The following is a 24,873-nucleotide window of genomic DNA, read 5'->3' as shown; positions in this document are numbered from 1 at the left end:
TGATTTATGAATGCTCAAGAATGTCATTGTTCTCTGAAGTATGTTTCAGAAAGACCAGACATTTTTATTTTCAGGTATTTTGTTCAAAGTAAAAATGTCTCTAATAGTTTTTTGAAAGGGTATTTCCAGATTTCAAAGTTGAGGGCTATGAAGAAAATAGCTAAGTGCATTTTTATTCTTCCTATGATGTTCATCTATTTTAAACATCAAAGCTGTAATGTAGCTGAAGGAAAAGTACATGCTACAGTAAAAATATTGGCTCTCAAAATGTGCAGTAGCTCTTCCCTCTCCTCTATAGACAGGATTGCTATAAATAAAACATCTTTTGCCACTGCAGCATTTCTTCCAGTGTAAAGAACATTCACATGAAATTTTTACTGCATCTTGGATAGTGCAAAGCTCTGGCATAGTGTTCCAAATGAGTAATTTCATTCTAATTAATCCACAAGGGATGTGCTTACTCCAGAACTGCTGGCCTTTTGATCTCAAAGAATGTAACACGGTTGTATTATGGATGCCTCAAAGGCTACAGGGTTTAAATAATACAGACCTTATGTCTACTGGCTCTTTAAAATCTAAGGATTTGAAAGGTCAAGATTGAAAAGTATTGGAATACATAAAAATAACTTAAATATTATCTCATAGTAAAGGGAATTTTATAATTGTGTGCTAAAAATATATACATGTGGGAATATATTAACTGATTTAAGGTTTTATTATTTAAATAAAACCATATTAGATGTTTTGTAAAAATATGCATCTCCTCTTTGCATACATGAAAAAGTATTTTATTTGAAGAAGCTACACAGAAAACTGCAGTTATTGATTTGACATTAATGTATGTATGTCTGTAATCTTACAAGTGTGGCTAATATGTCCTTTAGAAATCTGACCATAAAGCAAATAGAACCACTTCTTCTAAGGCAGATAGCTCAGAAGTTCAAGATTAGTAGATGGAAAAATGTCAGGCTGATTTAGCTGTTTAAAATTACTAAAATATTTTAGAATTCTAACAGGCTACTTAAAAACCTCCAAAAAATGAACAAAAACCTCAACAACAACAATAAAAAACCACACAAAAAAAAAAACCAACAAAAAAAAAAAGCCACCAAACCTCTATAGCCTCCTGTGTTAGTGTTGAGGGTTTGTTTGCATTGTATGTTTCTGCAGAAAAGCAAGTAAAATAGTGAATACCTCCAATAAAATGAGAGGTACTAAGAATCAGAGTGCTTACAAGTCTCCTAGCCTCCAAGTTTTTCAGAAGTGTATGCATGGATTCAGCTTTTGAATCTGTTGTGTTCTTAGGGGGACATCTGGATTTTATTATTATATTTATTTATTTTGATGGTTGTTAATGAATATGTTGAAAGTAACAAATGCTCCTAGTCTCCAGCATCCTGTACACTCTTAAACACTGATGCACTATTGAACACTAATGCAATATTAGTGATGCTTTCTGGTTTTGATAAATTGACATGCTTCATCATGCTTTTTAAGATAAATAAACTGCAATAAACTGATACTACTTAAGTAAACAGGAATACCAGAAGGTAACAATATTCCTAATTTTAAAAATTGCATTGTATCCCTTTTATTGAGAGTCAGAAGTAACTAATCACCAAAACTATTGATTTTTTGAGAGAAAAAAATGTTTTTTTGGCCCCCACTTGGAGGAAAACACGGAAAATGTTTTATAGGGTAAATAAGAAGGGCTGAGAAGAGATTGTTTGCCTTCCCCTTTAGGCTTGAGACACTGGGCAGTTTCTGAAATGGGCTGGGAGAAGCATCACTGAGGGGACACACTAAACATCTGCCCTGAGACAGGAGGTATTTTGCCTCCCTGAGCTGAGGCATGGGTTGCTCTGTGTACCATATGTGCCTTTTTCCATACTGGCTGTATCTGCTTTCCCCTGCCCATATGCTAAAAACATACATCACACTCAGCACTGCAAAAGCAATTAAATGCTTGGTATTCCCTTTGCCTCAGGTTTGGTACTTTGGTGCCAAGGGTTTGACTTGCACCCCACCTCTGCTCATCTATCTTCCAAGAGTGCTCTCAGTAGTTTAAAATTCAATCTATCTTGAATTATTCATGCTCAGTGCATCAGTGACTACTCTATAATTCACCAGTCTAGTCAAACAATGTTGCTTGAGAGCGGCAGGGAAAGGAGGTCAGCCTTGCACACAGCTCCAGCTGCCCTGTTCTCTGGAGCACAGGGGGAGAACACACCTCAGGACAGTACAACACAAACTGCTCTATGCATACAGAGAATAGGATGAGATATTCTATTGCTCCTCTCCCAGAAGATCTCTGTGTTTGGCTGAGCAGTGTCCCAAAAAAGCCAGTCTGGTACAAATGGTATTGGACTGACAGTCTGTCATAAGAAACACCTTTTCAGCAAAAAAGGGAACAAATAGACTCACTTGAGAGACAGAGTACATGCAGCAGGACTGCAAATATCTCCCTTATGGCCTGCCCATTTGTCACTATGCTAGATTGCAGAAATTGTCTCCAGTATCCAAAGAATAGCTTCAACTCCCAGCACATTATTCCTCGATGAAATTAGAGAAACCATTAAAGTTTACTGTGTAATTATCTAATTAAGCAGCCACTTTTAGAGCAAAAGGGCTTTTCAGGTACCTCAAATACAAAAAATTTAGTAAATACAGACACTCTCTGGTACCCCAGCCTTTTGTTTTTTCCTCTCAAATGGATATATTTTTGTAGTATATTTACAAGTCCTTCCAAAATGAATGTAACTGTGAGCATAATTTTATTTGCTGCTACAAAATCTCCAGTCTTACAAAATTCAGTACCTAATCCTTTAAGATTCATTTATTATAAAAGAACTCCTTGTAATATTGCTTACAGTAAAAGAAGCAGGATGTAAAATTCCTCCTAAAGGGCTCAATTTGGTACAATACTCAAAATAAATAGTAAAGGCATGGCCTGGGAGTGGAAAAGATCCAAATTTCACTAATGAGGTCTGTTTTCTGGTTACCCTTTATTAGGGGTAACTACAAGGCTCAATAGGAGAGCAAAAACTAAGCGTCCTGCTAGAAGTGTATAAAAATAATTTCTTCACCTTGTTAAAACTATAGCAGATAGACCCCAGGTAATTTGCCTATATCCCTACCATATCCTACAAATTAATTTATTCTCTGGTTTAAGACTTGAATTATGTAAGCCTTCCTAGTAGTTTACCTCAAAATCAGACACAGCTGACATTTGCCTCCCACAAGAACAAAGTTGTTATTTTGTCAGCGCCAACTGCATTCACTGGCTTAGAAATCCAAAGGCATTGTTGGCTCATGAGGTCTCAGAAACAAAAATGTGGGGCAGCGTGTGATCTCAGCACAAGCCTGAAGAAACATGGATCTGCACATGCCGATGTAAGAAGTTTGCTGTCAGCAGCCAGGATCCTGATTTACGTGATCTTCAGCAAACCTTACTTGTCCTCCTCCCTGCTCCTCCCTCAGGTTTGCTGAGCATCCCCTCCCTGGTACTCAATCTTTCCATTCAGTGCTTCAGGGCACATGATTTTCCATCAGATTCCTGATCTCTCCATTGCCATGGTGACTGATGAGACACTCCTGATGCTTCCTTCCACTTTTTACTCCCTCCTAAGGAATTATCTACCCTCTCAATGGCCAACCTGTAATCTACAATTCCTGTTTCCTTCCTGACTGCATTTTGAAAGTTTTCCTACAGAAATTCTGACATCAGAATGATTTCTCTAGCAAAATTTGCTCTCTTTGTCCTCTCAGCTACCCTCACAGCTAAAGAACTTGACTACTCCCATTTACACTGCATCTGCAGATTCAGTAGAAGACATGTTCTCCCACCTAAATTCTCTCCTGGTAATGGTGCTTTTATCTCTGACACAAATCACTTAAATTTCTATAAAAAAAGATAGGATCAGGTGAATGAATGCAAGGTTCCTTTGTCATTATTTTCTCCTTCTCACAGAAAAAAAATATTTTTTAAATTTATTATTTTATGTTTTGCTTCTATCTCTTCCAACTTTTCTTATGCTCACAGATTGTTCCCTGCATACATCACTATCTTTTTGTGCTTTGTTCTAATTCTAATTCTAAGAAATATAAAACCTGCAAAACATCTGGGCAATAAAGGATCACCTCCTGATGTCTTTAATCTTCCATCCATGTATTCCAAACCCAAAAGAATGCAATACCTTTAATGATGACAGAAAATAAGCCTTATAAGACATAACCACCATTGCCACACACTCTTCTGCCAAGAAGGACAGGATCTGATGTGAAAGCTCCTAAGGAAGTACCAGAGTTGGATAAAATGAGACATTATTTATTTACATGGATTTGAAGGACCTGTTAATTAAATGGCAGTTCCATTTTACCCACTCCTGTATATGATTTGTATTACTTAGAGGCACATCAGTTCCATATCAGGTAAACTTCTCCAGCTTAGAAGTTTTACCACTTTGACACTTATTTTCATGTTTCAATTCCATAATCACAGGATAAATGTTACCAATTCTTCAGAAAAAACCTCTTGTTAAATACAATCCAAAGTGGTGTGAATGTGTAGCTAATAGTACATGCAGAAAATCACACCATTGCAACCTGAAATGAAGTAACCATTTGAATGGACACAATGAATAAACTCATGGATTTCAGCTAGAAAATGAAAATACATACTTGAATAAAATCCCATATCTGTCCTTTTAATCTGAGTACATCATCTTTTTAGAAAACATGGGTGACACTTTTAAGAGATTTAACTGGTGATTTCATTTCTATATAGTACTATAGTATATATACTATACTATACTATAGTACATCAAATATTCCAAGATCAAGCTCCTCAAGCTGGTTATTTCAATATAAATGTTATCAGCAGGGGTAATTAATTGAAAAAAAAAGTTTTTACTTAACTAAACAGAGGTATGAAAATTATTTTCATACTATTTCTTGTGCTTTCAGTCTCTAATTTAAGACCAGAAGTAGGGAAGGAAAAAATAGTTGTTGCGAAGCTGCAATTTTGATGATGCATTACATTTTAAAGGTATTTGGAAGTAGTCATATTCTTCATTGGGGAAAAGCAATATTTAAACTCACTCACTTTTCAGGAAGGTGATCCAAGACAAGGGGAGTCAAAGCTGATATTCCAAGATCCATTCCTGTGTTTTCTTCACACATTGTCTTAATAATATTTTCTCTTCCTGAAGGTATGTTGTGGCACTAAAAAAAAAGTTTAAAAAAAGTTGAAGCAGCATTAGCAGAATGTCCTGGGTGTATCCAGTGAAGTCAAAAAAAATGGGCCAACATTGCTTTAAAGAAAAGCTTATCTTCATAATACTAAAATATTTCATTAATTTATTCCAGTTTCATCATACATTTCACACTGAAAATTACTTTTTTCCAGACTAAACCAGACTAGTTTAACATTTTAAAGACATTTCCTTTTCTTTTTATGTAGCTATGCTATATTATGAATGAACTGCCTAATGTTTTAATAAATGTGACAGAAGAAATGTCAAATTGCTTTTAATGTAATGCAATATAACATTGAAAACTCACTGATATGGCTTATATCCATATTAAGGCCCACAGCCCTGCTTAGTTTCCTGAAGAACTTTTTTTCCCAGCACAATGCATTTCCAATCTGTAACAGACACACTTCTTTATTGAACAAACCTCTCCCCTTCTCATTTTTCCTACAGCAATTCCACTCATCCATGTTTTCTCTTGTGCTTCACCCCACATCCAAGGCAGTTACACTATTGGTATCCTCTTCTAGCACTTTCAAAACATTGAGTTGGCACTTGCTCAGATAAATGAACAGCAAATTTCAGACAAAATCTTTGCTGTTGGGTCCACACATGTAAGATAGTTGGATCCAAATAATGGCATCATATTGCCCAGAAGAACTGACAGCACAAATCTTTACATGGCACATATTTTAAAGGAGCAAGACAAGGTCTTATTATCTTAATTGAGGAAAAGTAAAATTCAAACTCATTTGCATTAAGTTTTTGCAGTGCATTAGAAGATGAGACTGTATCCTCCACACAATTATACTCATTTCTTCATGTTATTTATAAAGAAAGTATATTAAAATCACAGATAACAGAAGATTTTATATTGGTGGGTTTGAGATTAATTATTTTAGAAAAGAGAGACTACAAACACTGACAAAAGTCATTACAGAGTTTGATGAATTTGAGAGTGTTTGGAGCATTAAGGGACAAAAGTGATATGATATTTTATTAATTGAAAAATTGATGAGAGAAAGAGTTGTTTAAATAGTCATGGATTTTTTAAATTCATTTTGGCAAGAATTACTAACAATGAAGCAAAAAAAAGCAGATTCTTAAAAAGAATGTTAGGCCACCATTTAAAAATTCCTGCGTATGTGTATGACAAAATAATACTGAAAGCAAAGTCATGATTTCCAACTGGATTGTACATTTTTTCACATAGTTAAATAGAAGAAGTCTATGCCATGTTTACAGAGTTACATGTTTACATTAAAAATGCAAGCTATTCCCAAATATACTGTTCTCCTAGAGATATCCCAATTATATGTAGGTAAATCTCTTCCCTAAGTTCAGAATTAGAAGGGGAAAAAGAAAATATCTGTTGATTTAGAAGAGTCCTTCAGTGCAGTGCCTCTAGGTATCTCTTTGGAAGAGACATCTAAAAGTCCTTCATAAGAGACAGACTGCTCCCATATCAGACCCCCTGTGCCAGCACAGGCAGGGCCTCGCTGGTTGGATCAGCTGCACCATTTCACTCTGGTTGTGTCACTAACCTTGCCACTGAGGAGACCATTAGCAAATGCTCCATACACAAAACCTTTTGGGGCATGAGAAGGTTGGTTAGGGGTATCTGAGCTCCACCATTAGGTCTGTGTATTGGTTCTTCCTTTCGCTAGAGCACGGCTGTTCTGGGCACAAGTGTTCCATTAGGGTAACTGCAAAGCCAGGCAATACCAGTGATCACTGGTCACCAATCAATACCATTGCTTAAGCATGGGAGGAAGGCCAGATTACCCCAAAATTCAGGCAACCAGCTCTCACATTGCAAACCTTCCTGTCCCTGTTCACTGCTGAATTCTTGCATTTCTGTAAAATGTACAAATCCATCTTCCTTTCTGACTCATGCTTTGCATTCAAAAACTGACCACAGCAAAAATCACTGTCACAGAAAAAAAAATTGTCCTCTTAGGCAATGGCTGGCCATTGAAAACCATCACAGGCGCAATGTTCTTCCTTTCATTTAAGCACTGCAGCTATATTATGGACATCTGATTCTCAGAATGTCAGCAATACATTTGGACCCATATTCATTCTCAGTCTGTAGAAATAAAAGATGAGAATCTGCTGCAGCAATATTTTGTTCTCTGATCTTAAAAACATTAACAATAAATGTGGTTTCATATATACTGTCAATATTCTGTTTTTTCAAGAAAAAAAATCTTGTAAGAGTTAATATAAATTATGAAAAATTTAAATGAGGAAAACCTATGGGCAGACTTAATATATTTGTTTTCTCAATGGTCTTTGTTCCCAAGAAGTACATTAAAAAGACAAAAAATTCTCAGTGGGTTGTGCAGGAGACTTCAGCCTTTTAAATTAGGCAAAATGCATAATTCAATGCTGGGATATTATAAACACGTGTATTTGCACAGCATATATTGTGCATAATAGTTAACTCACACATGCAACCCCTGTTCAGGTTTATTTATGTGCACTGACTGATCCTTATTGTGGAAGCAATGAAGGAAATATGGACATGTTTGTGACAGTGTTCACAGGGGTTTTCAGGATGAGGGAAGAGATGTAGCTCTGACTCCATATTTCAGAAAGCTTGCTTTATTATTTTATGATATATTTATTAAATTATAACTATACTGAAAGGATAGAAGGAAAAGTTTCATCTCAGAAGGCTAGCCAAGCTAAGAAGAGAATAGAAAAGAATAATAATAAAGGCAGTTGGCTCGGACAGAGAGAGAGCTCCAGCTCTGCTGTGACTGGTCACTAAATCCAAACATTCACAGGAGACCAACCACGGGTCCCCCCTGTTGCATTCCACAGCAGCAGATAACCATTGCTTACATTTTGTTCCTGGAGCCTCTCAGCTTCTCAGGAATAAAAAATCCGAAGAAAGGATTTTCATAAAAAGATGTCTACGACACATACTTATCTGAATTGCTGTTTCTGAAATTGAGAATTATGAAGGAGATGAAAATTCATCCCCTAATTAGCAGAAATAACACTAACAGGCAGAATTTCAAATGTGCATCTCTGGACACTGTGAATGCCAAGAGAGGGGTGTAAACATTAAGACATTACAAGGTTAATAGAAGAGGCAGGTTACTACACAGTATGAATGAGAATAAAATCCTAATTTACTTGCATGATACATATTGATGCAGGAGCTTATCCTCTGTCACTTGTTATGAAGAATGTCTAGCATTCAGGTTTGTCAGAAACCACGTGATGGATTTGACAAGGACAGATTTTCATGCTCACTGAATATAATGCAGATATCAGAGGTATTTTATGCTCATTAGTACTAATTTTTTCCAACGTTTTGGATGTTATGATGGCCGTTGCAGTTGCAGTTCCCACAACCACCAGTAACCATTTACAAATCATCCAAATCACAGCATTTTGTTGTCCTAGCATTTACATTACCTGCCTGTCTTCAGAGTGGTTTGATTTTGTACGTGAGAAACCACAGAGAAGTCTATTTTTTGAGAGTAAGGGGACGTGTAATGACCCACATGAAAAAAATGCACGCTTGTTTTGCGCCCACAATTCGACATATGTAACATGACTAAAGCCTAGTAATTCAAATATTGTAGCTATTTCAGACTCTCGTGACAGCATGTAGAAAGTGATACAGTCATCTTTTTCATTCCTATCTCCAGTACAATTTCCATTTGAAGTAATCAAAGCAAAGTATGCTTTTAAAGAAATGAAACATGTTCTTAGAGCCATTTTTCTCACAACATCATTTACATATGCTAACTGTGAGTCCTTGATAAATAGGAATGGATACTGTGTAGAGAAGCAGACACTTATCTTTTACCTGTTTTGTAAAGAAATCCATTATTCTCCAATAAAATTAAAATAACAATGAATGCTCCTCTCCCTGAAATCTTCCTATGATCTCTGCCAAATACAGTGCAAAAATCTGAGTGATGGTCAACCCTCTGGCACTGGCAATATTCTTCCAGTTGGAAACCAGCGGCAGAGTATTTTCAAACCCTATTAAAACTCTGACATACATACATTGCAATAGAACATGGCTACACGTGATTAAACTTTCATTAACAAATCACAAGACATATCAGTTAAAAGACACCATGCATGTGGAAATTCATTACAGGTCTGCAGGGAATTACAACTCAGGTTTGTAAATTGGAAATGCAGTTCTGCCACTCCACCCACATTGCTCACAATGGTAATGCTGTCAAAGGGAAAAAGCCAGGGAATACTGAGGAAAAAAACTGATCTGGAGGTGGAGGTGTTACTTCTTTTAGTATAAACAGTGAAAAATTAAGGCTCTTTAATGTAAGTATATTTGTTCAAATTAAGAATACAACAGCATGGATCAGTGAAACCACACTTCAAGATGACCCTAGAGATGAGAATGGATGGAAGGCAGGAGCCATGGAGTCAGGGCCAAACATGGATCTTCAAAAGTATGTAGTATTTTCACCCAAGCATTTTAAGTAACCCCTTCTCCCTGTTCACAATCAAACTGTTACAATGATCATGTTTGCCTTCAAGCTCTTTTCAGGTCAACACTGTGCATATCATATTTACTTCAAGCACTGCTGCAAATTGTTATACTTATTATGATGCTTTGAATTAATGCTTTCACCTCCACATCATGCTAAGAAACACTTCACAACCAAGAACCAGAAATTAACAGACATGCAAAGAGAAAAGCTAAGACAGATGTGCAGCAAAACAATTTCACTTTGAAATAAAGTGATCAGATAGATTTCAGGGGAATTCATACTAGTAAAAAAAAGTAAATCTCAGTAAGACATTAATAGAAAATTCTACACCTAAAGTAAGTTGTCAACTGATGCTGGATGATAAATTTCATTCTCTATTAAATTATTTCTATGAAACATTCCTGAAAGGCCATGGACTCTTCCACAGTGTTTTCATTATTTACTCAGTTCTATTTACAGAGGACTGTAAACAGAGGACATCTTCTGATACATTCTATATGGCTTGTAAAGTAGAGAAAAAAATATGTCTCATGAGATTCAGGGGCCTATTGACAGTATAAATAGTGTTGTGACTGCATTATTTTCTGGAAGTAAACCAAGTCTGTTGCCTCTCCCAGTTTAATCCTTTCCCAGCTGAAGTCACTGGAGTAATGAAGCAACAATATGAAAAGAAAATATTTTGTACTGAAAATGTGAAAATTTATCAACTAAAGGAATATCAAAACAAATCCAGACCAAAGCAAAGCAAACACCCCTCTTTCCCCTGAAAGATACAATAGTGGTTAGGAAGTTGTAAGTAAGGGTATGAACTACTGGGCAGAAAAAAAGTACTCTAGAGATAAGAAGGCTCTAGTGAGATCTCATAGCAGCCTTCCAGTGCTTGAAGGGAGCACACAAGAGACCTGGAGAGGGGTATTTTACAAGAGCATGCAGTGATAGAATAAAGGAAATGGCTTTAAACTGGAAGAGGGTAGATTTAGATTAGACATTAGGAAGAAATTCTTTACTGTGAGGGTAGTGAGGCACTGGAACAGTCACTGACCAGAGAAGTTGTGGATGTCCCATCCCTAGAAGTGTTCTAGGCCAGGCAGGATTGAGGCATTGAGCAAACTGGTCTAGTGAAAGGTTTCTCCGACCATGGTGGGTGGCTTGGAATACGATGGTTTTTAAGGTCCCTTCCAACCCAAACCATTCTATGATTCTGCAGTGTCCTTAGAGGTTGAATACACTCATTGATCCCACTGAAAACGAAACCCTTTTTTCCTGATGAAGAGGTACTGTTCTGTCCTACTGCACACAATTGCTTGAACCAATGCATGGAGAGCAGCTACATCATGCACCAATATGCTTTAATTTATGGTGAAACCACATGTTAAACTACAGAAAAGCATCTTGTGGTCTGAGACATTCTCCTTTACTCTTATGAAATACAAACAGGCTGGTTTTCCCTCTGCAGGAAATCAGTAATTCTGCATTAAAATCATGCAATTCCTCTATTTATTTTTTGTTTGTGCCTTTTTATTAGTCTGTCTCAGAGCACTTTAGGAGTCAAACCTGTAAATGTCTCTTATTCTAAAATAAACAGCACTCAGCATGACACAAATGACATTTTGTGAGGCTCCAGGAGGGAGTAAAGTAGCACTGCCACAGAGTTCCTTCTTCCTCTCTAAATGTCATTACTCAGTTTGATATACCAACATAAATCACTTATCCTGTTGGACAGCACAGCAGGTCACTCTAGAAGGGATTTCAGATAATGAAATACATTTCACACACATAAACATAAAGTACAAAGCCAAAATACAATGCCAAATGATTCCTAATACTTTACTTACTCAGCACTCCATTTGCCAGGTTTATTGTTCATGTACATAATAAACTTGATTGCATGCTGCAGTAGCCTTGTTTATTGGTTCAACCCCTTGAATTCATTCCATATTCATTTTGGTGTTCATCATTTTTTTGTCCACATGTTGTAGAAAATCCAAACAGTTGATACAATGCTGTGTGCATATTTGGTGGAGTACATATGAGGACTATGCTAAGGTTATTTCCCTGTACCTGATTAAGGGCAAAATAAAAAGATCTCAAATAATATTAAACATGCAGTCCAGTAGTTTTCTGTGAGATTTATGAGTTCTGTTCAATCTTTTGTCAGATAAATCAGAAATACAGAAGCATCCACGGATGCATATACACATCAATCAGTCAATCCTATTTAGATACAGATCAGTTGTATCAATCTCTTCTGTCAGGCAAACTCATAATCCAGAAATGCCAGACAACCAACCAAAGCAATTTCCATCATTAGCATTCAATGAAGATTTTGAATTTAAAAAATCAAACAAACCAAAAATCAACAACAACAAAACTGAGAACCCAGCCCCCGCAAACACTTCAACAGAAAAAGCATGTGTTGTGCTATTCATGGCCTATGTGGCTGCCCATTTTATCCACTTTTATTTTAAAATCCCTTGTTTTTAGTCCTAGGCAGTATAATGAGAAAGAAGAAAATATTGTGAAACATTTTCAGTAAGTTTTAGGGGAAAAGTAAATGGTCGAAGAGTAATCTGAAGAAATAAAAAAACTAGATACTTCATTCCCTCTTGTCTGAGAAAAAAAGAAGTATGGTAGATTTTCCTATCTCTTGTTGCATTCAGCAAGCTTTTGTTTTAAATTATCAGATCAAAGGACTTCTCCTTTCTTCATGGAAGAAGTGTTCCAAAACATCTGCAAAAGGATGCAAAAAAGCCCTTTGCATCCTACTTAGTCACCCCAAAATTTCACATTTCATGACTGCTACCAAACATTTGATGGCTAAGCAGTTAGAATGACATTACTGCTTAAGACAGTGGCTCTCTTCTGCATTCCTAAAATTTTTGGTTCTGCTTCTGCATTCATTCTAGGCTTGCACAGGGCACAAGAATACTTTTAGGGCACCATTTCTTACTAATGCATTGCTGTATTTTGGAGTCAAAACCCTGACTTGCCTTTTACTGCTATTACACTTATGTTCTATGAACACTCTTACTTCTATCTTCTGCTAGGGAAAAAGCCCCAGATGTGTAAAGAATTTGGCATTATTTTCTTTCTTTAAACTTCTTTGAAGCTAGGAAAAGTTTAAAGCAATATCAAAAATACATCCTCTGACAAGATGAATATATTTGTGAAGTATTAATAAATTCAACAAAATGCTTAACGTAGATGCCATTCATTTAATTTTATAGTTGGGCAAGTGCAACCAGAAAGGGCATAAGAATTGCATTCTAAGAATTATAGAGCTGGCAGCTGCCACATGATCACAAGGATGGGTGCAATTCCATAGGCTAATGGATGGTGTTAGGCTGCTTCTCTGTCCCAGGCATTTTCTCTCCTCCTATCTCTTCTGCTACTTTCAGCACATTAAAACATATTATTTGCCATCTTTAAGTTCTGGCCATCTCCTCACATTACAGGAGAAAATGAAATAGATGCAATTGAGCTGCTTCCAGAATGAGGATCTGCACTGATCTACTAGGACTGCCCTACACTTAAATGCATTTTGCAGGATGAGAGGTAAAGCTAATACTTTTATTACAAAAGCACATGCTACAGGGCTAATGTCATTCTTCTGCTTTTGGTACACAGTGTCTCTGTGTGAAGTGGCATTGTGTAAGCTCTCAGACATCAGTAAGGCCCTGGTTGTGGCTGCTTGTGTTATGAGGTGAGATTATGGTTTATTAAAAACACTGTTTACAGTAGACTGCAACACTGAGATGTCATAAAAGTACAATGGAGAAAAGGAAAAAAGTAAAAGATGCCCTCCCCTCTCTGAAAAAAATTATAGAAAAAGGAATTCTAGTGAAATATCAATAACAATAGCACACAACACACTTTAGAGTTTTCTGCTTTCAGCATTTAAACTTAAAAAATACTGTAGCATCTATCTGTGAAACAAAAATTTTGGGCACTATAATTACAAAGCACTTGATGCCTTCATATATTTATAATCAATCCAGATCAATATCTTTGTTGTACTCTGAATTAGTAAACTCTTTGGAACATTTGCAGTAATGTAAATCATTAATGTCTTATTTGTCTAAATGATCAATATATTTACTTCATAATTGCATAAAATCATCCTGGCCAGTTTTTATGGCCAAGAATTTATGACCACGGCAACCATAATTTCCATGTTTATTATGTTTTTGCCCTATTGTTTTAAAAATAATTTTACAAGCTTAAACCCTTAGTAATATCAACTTTAGACATCTCAATTTCCCTTCTTTTCCAGTACTAGAGTGCTTTGAGATTAATGATACATTTGTTTTTTCGAACGATGATTTTGCATAATTTATATTTCTGTTTTGTCCTGCTCACTACAGGACAGAATATTTCATCTACATGATTTCAAATAACTCACTTTCTACACTGAAGATGGAATTTCCAATCATGTTCAATTTTAATGGCAACTTTTAAAGGTAACATTTACCACTACTTTCAGCTTTGCTAATTTTTGCTACAATGAAATTACTGTCTTCTAACCAACTTGAAGAATTGTCACCTGGGAAACAGAGTGGCAATGCTGTTGTAACACTTGCTTCCCTGTAACTAATGGAGAAAAAGGAAAAAAAAAAAAGGCTTATATTTATGTAGTAAACCTAAAAGTTCAGATAAAATACAGAAACTACCAGGAACATAGATTATTGTCTGTATTGTGTGTACTGATTGGTATACAGCTTTCCTTTAACTAACTAATGAAAAGAATCATAGAATTCAGAAAGCCATTTACTCCACATTACTTATTTTACAAGATTTTCATTCCTCTTACCATGGAGTGTATCTGAAGATGCTGGCAAATAGAGAAAAATAATGTTTAGACTAGGGCTACTAGTTATATATATATCTGTTGAAAATTCTATCTTGCTGAGAAGAGTTAAATATCTATCAACTGTTTAAGAAAAAGAAAGTTGCGACTTCTGCCTTTTGTAATTTCTTTCCCGTCTTTCTCGCCCAATCACACTGTTCTTGTTTCCTATGGATGCATTGCAAGCAGTCTTCCTTACAAGCTATTTATGCAGAACCTTCCAGAAATCCTTGGCATTGCTAGCCTTTACATAAAGACAACAGAGGGCTAAATAGCTTAGGCAGTAATTTCTTCCATCTCCTAAAAGTCAGTTCTTGTTTTCATGACAAGGGGGATGTTGACATTACCTCTGGTACACCAGCATTGACTCTTTTTGATGAATGTCTATCGCAATTCTTTTACTACTGAGGTGAAACACTAAAAATTGCTATAAGCTTTTTCTTTTATACTATGAGACAGGAAAGACCTAAAATTGTGCTGTGAGCTTCCTGCGCTGAGTTTTCTCTTCTGCTAATCCTTATCCAATTTCTAAGTGATAAAGTGGGATCAAATTTTCAATGTGCAAGGATATAAATGGAGATTTACACAAAGATAATAAATGCAAGATTGTGAAAACAAGGTCAGGCCAGCATGTGGAGATAGATGTGAGATTAAACAAGTGTTAGATATGTAAGTTCTCAGTAATGGTTACACACATGGTTTCTCCTGAATTCAGAGCTAGGTGGCCATTTGCTAAAAGCGATCTCCAGCTTGCACCAGAGATGGCATCACAATTCAAAGGAATGAAGTCACTCATTAAGCTTTAAGAGTAAGAGGGCACATTAACAGGGAAAATTCACTTTCTGCTTCTCACAGCAGGACAGGATCTGTTGTGGAAATTTTTAGACTGCAGGCTGATACTCTGATGGAGAGTTGGCAATTAAAATAAAATATTTAGCAACTCTTTGAAAATTGATAGGATGGCGGAGACTAACCTGGTGGATACCACACTCTAACTGCTGAAACAGCAAACCTGCTCAATTCTAATGGCCACTGTTGGCCTATGTCTTCCTTTCAGACCCTCAGATTTCCTTTCAGTGGCCTGGAATCCCAGAGTTGGTACTGTGGTTTGAAGTCTGCATTGCTTAAACAGAATACAGAAACTCAAACACTCATCTTCAGTTATGTCTCCAAAATGCCAATGCAGTGACTAAGTGAGTAGAGTGTGAAACTCTGGCACAGTTGCATCTTTTTGTGTGGGTTAAATCCCAACATTAGAAGTGCAACTAGCTCCTATCTGAAAATCACCAAAGAGTGCAAATCTCTAGATGAAAACTGAGCCTATAAAGATCAACATTTCATAAGTAACTGCATTAACTTAAGATAATTTCTATTTGAATTAAGTTAAAACTTTACAGTAGCAGTAGACTTACTTTACAGTGTCATTATTTTCTCTTGCTGCTGGTTCAAAGTAAGTCTAGCCAGACACTAATAGCTGGATTCTATTCTTTTATCACAAATAATACTAAGGTATTGTTTTCTCGTAATTCATTAATTGCCAAGATAAAAACAGTGTTCATTTACCTTACAGAAGATAATTATCTTTGGGAACCACAATTCAACTTCAGTATGGTAGCCATGTCTTCAAAACACCCCTTTCCACTTAGGAGGAGCCATTTCATCAACTGGCACAGTTTGGACATCAGGTCATCTTCTTGGAATACCCTGTGGAAGTAATGGTCCAAAATGTTAAATGTCTTAAGTTTAAGTTGCCAAATGTGGGTGCCCTTTGAAGCCATAATAGCCAAGGAAGACATTTTCAACCAAATATTTAAGAGCAAAAATGTGTAATTGCATGTTAATTGTAAGAACTATAAACAAAGATGTATTCTAACTCCTTTAAGTCCAGCTTGAAGTGGAATGATCATCAGAGATGGCAGCCAAAAAAATACTTAAGTTAATTCATCTGATGGATCTTGGAGGAGCTCTGTATCAAGCACTAAATGAGCACTCTTCTCAATGTACCTCTTAGAGAAATATCTTTTTTGTCCTGGTTTAAATTTTATACAAGGTAGTCTTTAATAACTATATTTAAGTCTTAAGCCTGTCTTTCTATTACATACATATCTGTATATATATTAAAAATAAGCAATTTTTTCCTGACAGATCTCGCCCAACAAAGGACATAAGGAATTTCATGTAAATTATTCTATTTAGCGAATTGTTGTAAATGGAGAAACATTTTTAAGAACTGGAATTTAATGTAATTAAGGAAACTAAATGATCAACCACATTATTAATTCAATTCATTGTTTTTGTACGCGTACAGATACTCTAGATGACATCAGTCATGCACAGAACATAGAATTTTCAAGACGACAGCCAAGTGTATCTGCAGCGGGCTCCTGCAGCAAGTCAGTACCTAATACAAGTCACCATTGTAGAATCGATCTTAATAATGACTTTAAAATATTGTGAGACCTATATTTTGTCATTCTAGTATTTACAAACATATTGTAGTATTTTATATTTCAGTGTCTGATACTTAAAACCGTTAGTCACATAGAAGTCTTATAGCTGTCTCCAAACTCTTTTCTGTCCTGCTATTCTGTCAATGGGTGTAGAAATCAAGACAACACAAAAACCTCCATAGCTATATGTTAAAATAGCATGCAGATAATTATTTTATTAGTAAATAAAAAAGTTAAGATGTCCTAATTTCAAGAGGCTGAAAGTGCTATATGAAATTTCTAGAAGTTTTATGAAAATTCCTAAATTTCTAGAAGCTACATGAAATTTCTAGAAATTAAGTAGAGCTGACAATATGAATCCAAGGATTGTTTTCTCCTTATTCAAGCAATTATAATTTATTTAATTTTGCCCCTTTTATATTCTTCTTATTATGAATCCAATGCTAACTATTGCTTTTTGCTTTCTAAACCAACACATTTTGGAACTATGAAAACTTACAGCTGAGAAAAATTGCACAGATTTATCAACCAAACAGAGTTATTGAAGTGCAATACAGCAGACTGTAGGCCTCACAGCAAAGGACTATGCAAAAAGAACCCCCTTTAATCTTGCTCAGCAAAGCCCCCAGGTATACATTTTAGTATAATTCTGTTCTCAGCTCCCACTCACTTCAAGGAGATGAGCATGCACAATTGTAGGATTCAAGTTCTTGAAATAAAGCATGTGCTTCCAGGCCATGTAGAACATGAATTAGGGGTTACCTTAGGATGTCTGACTGCAAATTGTGGGAGTTCAGAAGAAACTCAGTGAGCTGTGCAGCTGATGGCAGGGCAGAAAATGGTAACTTGGCAAAGTTTTGTTGTGCAAATTGTTCCAACTCATGAGTCCAAGCAATTAAAATACCTGTGTGCTTCTTTGCTTGAACTGAAATTCCCTAGGTAGCTGCAACAGATCCTACACATGCTGCACAAACTGACAATGTCTGAACAGGTTGAGAGCAGTCTTGCTTAAGCCTTATTAAATCCAGGAGCTCAGGAAAACCGTGATGAAGTCTTGTAGAAGTCTCAATCAAAAGTCCTTCAAAGGCATTCAGTTATAGTTCACACCATTTCAAGGGGTTCCTTTTTAAGGCTAAAAGGTTGTTCACACTGATATTTTTATCTGTTCCTTTAAAGGAATTAGTGGCAAAACCTACAAAAAAAAGAGGCTTCTCTGTAAACTCATACAGCCTTTCAGACCTCTTGGGGTTGAGCATCTGGCATCAGATTAAAGAGGCTCTGCTGGTCAGAGGAACACCTGCATATGCTCATGAGCATTACCACAGGTGTCTGGAAGTATGTGCAGCATCTTGGGAAAAAAGTGGCAGCTCAAGGTGGTTCCAGACCCTTTTTTTTTGTATTTTGTTTAGGGTTGTTTGGGTTTTTTTGAGCTAGGTGGCATTACAAGAATAAATAGTGTCATAATAATTCTGCATGTGTAAATGTGAGTAGCAGTATTTCATTGTCTTTCATAGATGGTTTGCTGAAACTTTGCAGAAAAAAGAGTTACTCAATTTCTATTGTCATCAAGTGGGTTTTACGGTAATATAACAAATCAGAAGTAGACAAGGCCATTGATACTAGCATCTATTGGAAAAATTTGTATTTTTGTTATTTACTGATGTTTAGAATAATAAGATCAATAAACAGAATTTGGACTTCACTCCAATATTCAGGCATGTATTCACATAGGCAAAATACAACTTGTGGGCAGTTGCATTGTTTAACACAAGTTTTCTGTGCTTTAAGAACCAGAGACATTAAGAAAAATACTGTCACATTAAATTTCTTCTAAAAAGCCTAATCAGTTTAAGTATACAAATGAACAATCAAGATCAGGACAATAACTGTATTTTTCATAACTTTTCTACAAAGTTTGTATGTATATGCTACTGTGATCCTACAGGTTTCCTTCCTGCTTACTTTATCTAACAAGCCATCCTCCAAAATGTTCCTGGTGCCATGTTAGCTTATACTGATTTCTGATAGGGCTAGCAAAACTTCTGAGTCTACTTATAACTATATAGCCACTTGTACTTCCTTGAAATTCTTCCATATGGCCAAAGAAAAATTTTAATTTATTTTTGTGTTTTAACATAGAATTGGATTAATCAGAGATGCTTATGCTAAGACTTAGATCCATCAGTTTAAAAACTGATGGCCTGTTAATATGTTTATCTAAGACCAGCTGGTAAAGTATAATAAAAATATTTTCAAGCATTGTCAGAAGAAAAGTTACAATATCTTGCATGCCATATTACTAAAAACAGTGAATATTCTACAATTAAGAGTTATGAGAGAAAATTTAACTCTTTAATTCAAGAAATTCCTATTGCACTATCTTTATAATTTATAACAGTCTTTGCTAGCCTTTCATGCAAATAATCTTTCCCACACAACGTTTGCTTTCAATTTTTATTCCTCACTAGATACAATTACATTACCCCAAGAAACAGTAAGTTTTCAAATTAAAAGCATGCACAGGATAAAAACACAACCCACATCAAATATTCTCCTAGAGTTCAGAAACCCTAAAAAGTCTAATAAAACTGAATGGTTTCTTGTTCTTGGTCAGTAATGAATAGCTCCTGTAATGTACTCAGCCTCCTGGTTACCTTGCTCATTACAGCCTACTTTCTGTGTCCTTGCTCTCTAGTTCACACAGCTGCATTTGCATTTTGGCACAGCTTCACAGAGGAACTCAGGAGCTGTGGTTAAGTCTGCCCATGATATTTTTTTTTGCTCTTGGAAGCACATCATTTGTCTTTCAGGTATCCTGAATAGCCTGAGGTAAAAGACACCTCAAAAGAGGATGAAAACTCATCACCCTGCTGAGGGAGTCAGCAGCAAGCTCTGCAGATGGGTGACACCTTCCTGGCTGAATGCATTCTTAAATCTTTTTGTGAAGTCACCCTGGCAGACCCATCCAGCCTAGTAGGGAGTGCTTAGTGAAAGTCAGGAGATTCTACATTGTGACAGGTAAACAAACACACCTGTGGGTTTTCACATAGGCTTCATATGTTCTTATTACAAAAATGATCACAACCACTGTGTGTGTGTCCTCTAGCAGGTAAACTATGAACATACCACCAAACTATGCTTTCTCCCCTTCTCCTAGCACAATAAATGGATAAACATCTCATCTATGAATTGCAGAAATGTAGGGCTCAAGGGTTTTCCCAATTTCTTAGGCAGGTTCTAAGCTCATTATGTCTGTAGCCAATGTGTGATATGACAGTGGTGGCATTCTCTCTCCTTTGGAAGCACTCATCTAGCACTCTATCTGATCTTGTTCCAGATTTCAAAGTCTGCAGTGCTGCAGCACTGAAAGGATATGTATAGGGACATAAAGGATAAAGGACATAGGGACATAAAGGAACCTGGAGGCAAAAGAGGAGAACTTTAGCACAATTGCAAAATAGAAACTTGCAATTCATCTGTCATAACACCCAGATTGGAAATTTGGGCAGTGTAGAGAATAGTGGAGGGGAAAGTTGTGCCAACTGGAATGTTTACCCCACGTCAGTGGCTGCTTTCTGGGTTTCTAATGGAGTCATAAGTCCTTAATAGTTTCTAAAAACGTCCACACACAATTTTATTCTTGTCAGATAATTAAAAGCTGCACACTTAATATTTTCATTTAGACTGCAGTGTAATCTTGAGCCAAATGTATCACTGGTGTAATTTCACTCTCTTCATTTAATTACCAAGCCTGAAGCTGGCCTTTTATAATTGTTTCCTGACAAGAGTTTTAGAAGACTAAACTATAAAGCAATATTTATAAAGATCACTGCAAGTGCAGATTCAAAATTACTGTATTGAGTTAAAAGCTAGAGGCCTCTAGTTGAGTAATCAAATCTCCTTGTTCCAAGCATAATTATTTGAGTCTGACTCAGTTTGTTCTATTTAAAGGCAAACTGAAGACTTGCAATATTGAGGTTACTTCAATAAGCTGGTATCACAGTTTCCATTTAGCAAACAGAAAATGCTACTAAACTTCATTTGCAATTTGTCGTGCTAGGAAATTATTTTGTTAGCTGTTAAGAGTTGTCTTTAATTTCACAACTCAAATCCTCACACAGATTTTTCTTTTCATGGAAATATGTCTTGGCATTATTTTATTCCTTCTCTATGTCTTTAAAGATAGAAGAGACATAACCCTTCCCCCAGCTTCTATGAAGGACCAAGTACAAGCAAGGAAGAACCTGAAAACTCCTGTATGTTTTGGGGACCAACAGTATCATACAGATAGCTAAACTTAAACCACAGTAAAAAGGATGAAAGAAATAGGTCAAGCTATCCAAAAAAACAAAAAAACCATCAGGATATGCACTTAGCCCACCTGTTTCCTAGCTCAGTTTCCTCTATTAATAAAAATTTTTTAAATAGTACAAGAGCAGAGAAATTAGCACCAACAAAGGCTAACAGTGCTGTATTGAAATCACCACCATAACACAGCTTCTTCAACCTCAGATTAGGCAACAAAATGATCAAGAATGGACACAAAAGCAAACCAAACAATATATAGGATTAGAAAAGGAATAGATAATGAAACAAAACATTGTGCCAGAGTACAAAATTTGTGCTTTAAGAGCACCTCAGAAAATACAGGTCTGGTCTCCACCTCAAAATGATCCACAGAGGGCAATGACCTTTACCAAAGATATGAAATTAGAATGAGGAATAACCAAGCTTATTAGAGGTATTCAGCTTGGGTAAAAAAAAAACCCCTTACCTCTTTGCCTATGTCCTACATTTATTTCTAGAAAACACCTTTTTGTCACTGCTTGAGATAGGCACTGAACTACCCAGGTATTTTTCCTTTTTATATGCTTTGCTCATTCCTACAGTGCAGCATTTTGTGCTCCTCCTCTCTCCCCAAGTACTGACTCTGCTTCTCAAGATCTGACTCCTGCATTCTGTGGCGTGCAGCTACTGCTGAGGCAGCTGCAGCATAAGCAAGCAAGTTTAAAGACTGGTCTTACAGTACAGCTGAATCACATTGCAGATGATTGGCACAGTGGAAATGAAACAGTTTTAGCGCTGAAAATTGCCAGCTTAGTTTGAAGAATGCACATATTTGACAATAATTTTCCTGCCATGATTTTCCGAGTGTTATGTCATAGTGCAACAAAGGCAACCCACTGATGCACTGCTGACCATTTCTACATTCAGTGCTTTTGGAGTCTTTGCTGCAATCCTTCTTAGTAGCTGGCCCTCTTTGATGTCCTGGAAACATACCACAGAGCTGTTATTGTGGTTTAACCCTTGTCAGCCACTAAGCCCCCGTGGGCTTGCTCGCTGCTTCCCAGTGGGATGGGGGAGACAATCAGAAGGGTAAAAGGGTAAAAGTTTCGCTGAGGTAAAGAGAATTTAACACAGGAAACAAAAACTACATGCACAAACAAAGCAAAAAAAAGGAATTAATTCACCACTTTCCATGGACATGTGAGTATTCAGCCATCCCCAGGAATCTGAGGCATAGCCCCACACTAACTGCTGTGAAGAAAATTAATTCTATCCTAGCCAAAAACATTACCACAGTGATAGTGGCCACTCCAGCAGTCATGAAGACTGTCCATTAAGATACAATTTGTTCATCACATTTATCTCATGTGCTCAGTATCACCAAGTGTCACCTGCACCCAGCGCCTTCCTTTGAGATTTAAAGATACACAAGGCCACAGCATTCTCAAAACATATTTGGAATTCCTCTTGTGCAAAAGATTAAAAAAGTTCAATTAAATTTAAAAAATTAAAATGAAGAAATCTTTTCTTCTTACACTTTGGAGAATTGTCTCTGCAATAAACTACAAGACTATGAAACAGGCTGAGCTGCAACATCAAAATTCCCAACACTTTTTCCTGATACCCACCCCCTGTCACATAGATTGCAACAGTTTCAGGAAAGCTGTAGAAAGAATTAAATTGCTTGGGCAGGCTTTGCCGTCTAAATGTGGAATTAAAAGAGTTTCACTGGTTAGGCACTCAAAAAGTGCTTTGAAATTGCAAACACTCATCAGCTTTCAGCATGAGAAAAGCCTTAAAGGTACAGTAGGCATTTCAATACTATCTCAAATTTCCTTTTGTTATTCCAGAGGCCAACAGTGGAGGAGGAAGCATTTGCTTTGTTCATTAGTAGATCATACATCTGTGACAGCTGGAGGGCCAGCAGCGCTCCCCAGCTGCATAATTGCATACACTCTGAGGAGCATTTACCTACTTTCCAGATGCTCATTCTTTTTTTTTAAGGAACAAAAATCTTGACCATTCTGCCATCAGTCCCTTTATGCTTTATAATTTAATAAGTCAAACTGTACAGTCGGTGATTTTACAAAAAAAACCAACCAACCAACTAACCAACCAACCAAAAAAAAAAAAAAAAAAAAAAAAAAACCAAAAAACCAGAAAAGTAATGAGGTCAAGAAAGTCAGCAGGAAATGTATAACAATATCAAAATGAGACAGAAACCTTCAGGCCAATTGTCTAAGGCCTGATCTTGACAATGCAAAGTTCAGTGGCTCTTCCTTCGGGGTAGACAAAGGCTCTCAGCTGGGTTGCCCTTGTTCAAAGTCATTAAGAATCAAGCTACTATTTTCAGAAATTATTCTGGATATAGAAGGCCACTGATGTCAGCATTTCTCTAAAGAAGAGAAAAAGATTACTGACATAAAATCTTTCCTACAAACCTCATTTAGGAGCAAGATTGTGGCTGTAGGAGGACACTACTATGAAAATGAGATATATATTGTCTACACCTGTTTGAGAGAGGTTTCTCTGTGGAGGTTTCCCAAAGAAAGGCACACAGAGAGTACAAGAAAGGTGAAAAAGATGGTCAGTCACATACTTGTGTTGCGGGAGTGCTGACTATATGCTTGTAGTATTCACCAGTCACTACCATAAGCGCAGCTGGAAGGAGGGACTTTGGCACTCTGAGATAGTTAGTCCACCCCTTCTCAAGCCTCACGGATTAGGAGGTTTATGCCACAGAATCCTGACTCCTATTTCCCCATGAAGAAACCAGTCCTTTCTGTCTCCCTGTCTGTCATCACACATACCATCCCCAGCTGTCTGGCATGCCATATCCCAGAGAGTGAGGGAGAAGATGGGATGCAACACTGGTGCTGAGGGATATTTCAGCTGGTAGGGCACAGTTCCTTGTTACAGGCTGGTACTTTGGCCCCTCCTCTGCTTCTCTTCAGTCACACATTCTGATATGCTGTCACTTTAGGCAGATACTTCAAAGATCTGCATATACTGTTAGCAACATTCTCCTTCAGAGACTATTCCATATCTTCTGCCCCTGCTGTTCTGTCACTCCCTGTGCAACTTGACAAGCTGCAGACAGCAGCCGTGAACATTAGATAGTCCATGCAAACTCACAGGGAAGTGATACTGAAAAACTGGAAAAAATTTTTGAGTTGTTTTAACACTCAATTCAATGCAGCATTTAAGCTGCCCTGGAGACCTGACCATTGGAGGGTGACATGACCACCAGCAAAGACTTGTTTGTTGACATGAACATGAACTTTCTGTATAAGTAATCTGAGCAGCAGGATGCAGACCAGGGTTGCAACAAGCAATCACACAGGTCTCTGCACATGGCTAGACAACTGCTCCACTGAGATTTTCACCTTTTTCTATATATGTGGAATTGTTGGTTTTGGATGGGAAAGTGGAAAAGTACTGATATCTTGCTATGTAACATAGTCAAATTTATATATTTTGCAGTCTGACAGTACAACCACAGAACTGTATAAAGTTTATGCAGGCTAGGGTTTTTTTGTTTATTTCTTTCT

General features: G+C 36.7%; 1 long non-coding RNA gene across 2 annotated transcripts; it reads right to left on the bottom strand.

The window, feature by feature from the left end:
• Positions 1 to 5,104: 5,104 nt before the first annotated feature.
• LOC135443065 (uncharacterized) lies at positions 5,105 to 21,978 on the bottom strand. Of its 2 annotated transcripts, none has more exons than XR_010438790.1 (3): positions 21,810 to 21,978; positions 16,149 to 16,289; positions 5,105 to 5,223 (listed from the first exon to the last, which is right to left on the bottom strand). It is a non-coding gene; the product is annotated as an uncharacterized LOC135443065 (long non-coding RNA). The 2 variants fall into 2 exon arrangements; XR_010438791.1 differs by lacking the exon at positions 5,105 to 5,223 and adding an exon at positions 11,581 to 11,800.
• Between the last annotated feature and the right edge of the window lie 2,895 nt (positions 21,979 to 24,873).

This window comes from Zonotrichia leucophrys, chromosome 2 (assembly GCF_028769735.1).
Source record: "Zonotrichia leucophrys gambelii isolate GWCS_2022_RI chromosome 2, RI_Zleu_2.0, whole genome shotgun sequence".
NCBI lineage: Eukaryota > Metazoa > Chordata > Aves > Passeriformes > Passerellidae > Zonotrichia > Zonotrichia leucophrys.
This window is presented reverse-complemented; position numbering and strand designations above follow the sequence as displayed.